The sequence below is a fragment of the Furipterus horrens genome, unplaced genomic scaffold (genome assembly GCF_987537825.1).
Source record: "Furipterus horrens unplaced genomic scaffold, mFurHor1.1.pri manual_scaffold_1, whole genome shotgun sequence".
Classification (NCBI taxonomy): domain Eukaryota; kingdom Metazoa; phylum Chordata; class Mammalia; order Chiroptera; family Furipteridae; genus Furipterus; species Furipterus horrens.
This window is the reverse complement of record NW_028327171.1, coordinates 204,261,546-204,265,561: the sequence shown is the minus strand read 5'-3', so window position 1 is coordinate 204,265,561 and position 4,016 is coordinate 204,261,546. Positions and strand designations below refer to the sequence as shown.

At 39.1% G+C, this 4,016-nt stretch overlaps 1 pseudogene; it reads left to right on the top strand.

Annotated features, from left to right (window-relative positions):
• Window positions 1-1,455: 1,455 nt before the first annotated feature.
• On the top strand, window positions 1,456-1,992 carry LOC150022663 (ferritin light chain-like; annotated as a pseudogene).
• The last annotated feature ends 2,024 nt before the right edge of the window (window positions 1,993-4,016 follow it).

Here is a 4,016-nt window from a genome sequence, read left to right as displayed (position 1 = left end):
TGTACACTGAAAACTATAAAACATTACTGAAAAAAGTTTAAGAAGACCTAAATAGATGCGAAGACATGCCTGCATTCATGGATTGGAAGACAATATTATTAAGATGGCAATATTACCCAAAGTTATATTCAAGTGAAATGCAATTCTTATCAAAAGTAGAATGGCTTTTTTTTTTTTTTTTTCAGAAGTGGCAAAACCTATCCTAAAACTCATATGGAATTTCAAGGGACTCAGAATGGCCAAAACAATCTTTATAAAGAACAGTCAGGGTACTCACACTTCCTAATTTCAAAACTTACTACAAAGCTATAATAATAAAAATAGAGTGCTACTGGCATAAGGAATAGACATACAGGCCAATGGAATAGAATTGAGAGGCCAGAAAAATAAACCCTCAAATTTTTGGTCAATTGATTTCCCCCCAGGGTGCCAAAACCATTGCATGGGGAAGGAAAGGTCTCTCCAATAAAAGGTGCTGGAAAAACTGGATACCCTAATGCAAAAGAATGAAGTTTGACTCCACCTTAAACCATAAACAAAAGTTACCTCAAAGTGGATCAAAGATTTACATTTAAGAGCTAAAACGATAAAACTCACAAGAAAATGGGAAAATTCACAAGACTGGACTTGGCAATGGTTTTCAAAAATATGACACCAAAAGCACGGACAACAACAGAGCAACTAAATTTGACTTCATAAAATTTAAAACATTTGTGCATGAACAGGCACCATCAAAAGAGTTAAAAACAATCTACAGAATTGGACAAGATACCTACAAATTATATATTTGATAAAAGTTTAATACCCAGAATAGCTAAAGAAATACTACAGCTGACAAATAAAAACAAACAACTCAAGTTTAAAAATAGGCAAAGGCCTTGAAGACATTTCTCCAAAGAAGTTATACAAACGGCTAATAAGCCCATGAAAAGTGTTTAGCACCACTGGTCCTTAAGGAAATGGATTCAAAACTGCAATGAGATACTACTTCATACCCAATAGGACACATTTAATTAGAAAATAAACAGGCAAAAACAAAATAAATGTTGGCAAGGACGTGAAGAAAACTGCAACCCTTGTGTTTCGCTGGTGGCAATGCAAAATGGTGCCACTGCTGTAGAAAACACTTTGGTATTTTTTCAATGAGTTAAACATAGAATAAACATGTAATCCAGGAATCCCACTTTTAGGTATATACCCCAAATAATTAGAAACAGGGATTCACGGTGCCCCTGGCGGTCCTGGGATCTCTCGTTTCAACAGTGTTTGGACAGAACAGACCCAGGGATGCCCCTTCTTCCAGCCTCTGACCACCATTCAACCTCTTTTCCAGTCACCACCTCCAGGGCCACCTCAGCTATCCTCAGCCTCTGAGACCAGCCAACAGTATTTTCTTTTTTGTTTTTCGGTTATGTTTGTTTGTTTTTTGCCCTAACTCCTCATTGCTGAACAACCATGAGCTCCCAAATCTGACAGAATTATCCCACCAAATGGAGGCTACCGTCAACCGCCTGGCCAACCTGCATCCACAGGCCTCCTACACAATGTGGCTCTGCAGGGCATGGGCCACTTCGGAGAGTTGGCTGAGAAGTGGTGCGAGGGCGCTGAGCGTCTCTTAAAGCTGCGAAACCAGCACTATGGCTGCGTTCTCTTCCAGGACGTACTGAAGCCTTCCCACAATGGGTCGAGTAAAACTCCGGATGCCATGGAAGCTGCATTGGCCTTGGAGAAGAACCTGATCCAGGCGCTTTTGGATCTGCAGGTCCTGGTTCTGCCCGCACAGCCTCTCAGCTCTGTGACTTCCTGTGAACCACTTCCTGGATGAGGGGGTGAAACTCATCAAGAAGATGGGCGACCACCTGACTAACGTACGGAGGCTAGCCAGCCCCTGGGCTGGGCGACTATCTCTTCAAAAGGCTCACCCTCAAGCACAAGAAGGAGCCTTTGGATTACAGAGTCTCTGCATTTCCCTGGTACCTGGCTTCTCCCTGAAATCACTAGGCATTCTTTTAATCACCCAGGAGACCTCTCCCATGCACTGGACCAAATGGAAACAATAAAGCTTTTCGCAGGAAAGTTAGGAAGGAAGAAAGGAAGGAAGGAAGGAAGGAAGGAAGGAAGGAAGGAAGGAAGGAAGGAAGGAAGGGAGGAAAGAGAAAGAGAGAGAGAGAGAAAGAAAGAGAAAGAGAGAAAGAGAGAGGGAAGGAGGAAAGGAAAAAAGAAAAAGAAACACAGACACAGACAGATACTTGTATGTCAATGTTCACAGCAGTATTATTCACAATAGCCAAAAGGTGGAAACTACTCAAGTGTCTGTCAACAAACAATGGATAAACAATGGAATATTATTCAGCCATAAAAAGAAACGAAGTTCTAATACATACTACAACAGGAACAGTGAAAACATTATGCTAAGTGAAATAGTCAGACATAAAAGGATAAATATCATATGATTCCACTCATATGAAATACCGAGAGTAGGCAAATTCATAGAAAGGTTAGAGGTTACTAGGGGATAAAAATTGGGGGATGGGGAGTGATTGCTTAAGGAGTACAGAGTTTCTGTTTGGGGTGATGAAATATTTGGAAGTAGGTAGTGATAATGGTTGTGTAACACTGTAAATATAATACATACCACTGAATTGCACATTTAAATGGCTAAAATGGCAAATTTTGTTGTATCTATTTTATGACCATAAAAAATTATAGAGAAAGAAAAAAGGAAGAAGGAAGGAAGGAAGAAAGGGAGAGAGTTGGAAGGAGGGAATGAAGAGGAAGAGAAGCGACCACGATTAGCCCAGGGCTGAAGTAGGTAGGGGTTGGGTGGGAAATGTGGCATGGCATCCATTAAGCCAAGCTGGATCCTATGTCCATGCTCCTACCTGTGCACATTGTATGTAATTTGTACCCCCACAATTCCTCACTCTACAAGTTTGTTACCTAGGACAGGGTTGGCTGTACCCTTGATGAAGTGTACACACTGGAGCAAGTGAGAGGTCAAGAATAAAACCAAACAATCCACCTCCATTTCCAAACCCACAGTTTGGGATGTACCATAAATAGTATTTGAATAATGATGTTAGAAACCCCATTTGAAAACTGACAGGGGATTTTATTTGGTCATGTCTAGTTCACCATTCTCAATGAGGGAAATGTATAAGAAACACATAATATGGGGAAAAACACTAAAATATCATTTATAAATTAATTATTACTTTATAAACTATTAGGGTACCCTTGATCACATGATTAATACTGTCACATTTGTCAATATCTGAGTATTCTTGCCTCTTTTTTGGCTTCATATTCCATCCTTCTTCCTTCAACCCAGGTCTTTCCATTGATTTCTGAAATCAGCAACTGCTACAAAGTACTGGGAAATAGGATAGTACATACATTCATTTATTCATTCAGTAACTTTGGACAATTCATCTTTGAACCTTTGAACCTTGTATTTTTAATCTGAAAAACAGAGAATAATACAAATATTTAAGAAAAATTTTTGTAAGAATAAGTGTGAGTGTGCATGTATGCACACATGTGCACATGTGTGTCTACTCTGAGAACAAAGCATAAATCATAATAGAAACTCAATAAATGATACCTACTGTTTGTTTTGCTTGAGCATCCACTATAAGGAGAAAATTACTCTTGTATTAACAAAATGTCTGTAACAACTCTTCCAGTGACTATGGTTTCTCTTCTGAAATATATCATGATGAAATTCTCAATATCAAAAACCTCATATGTTAATACCACAGCCCATAAGGAAAGTCATTTTTACGGGACAGAGATGGATTCTAGAAATAAAAATTTTCTATCTCCAGGGAGCTGAGTCTTTTCTCATCTGGTGGAGTCAAGAGAGCAAAAATCTGGTAAGAGAAATCAGTGATGTTTATCTCAGCTACTATCTCAGGTATGATTGCTGAGATTCCAAGCCCAAGGATTGTGACTTTGAGTCAGTTTCCCAACAAGAAAGACATATCTTAAAATTTATATTCCTCTGCCAATGAACA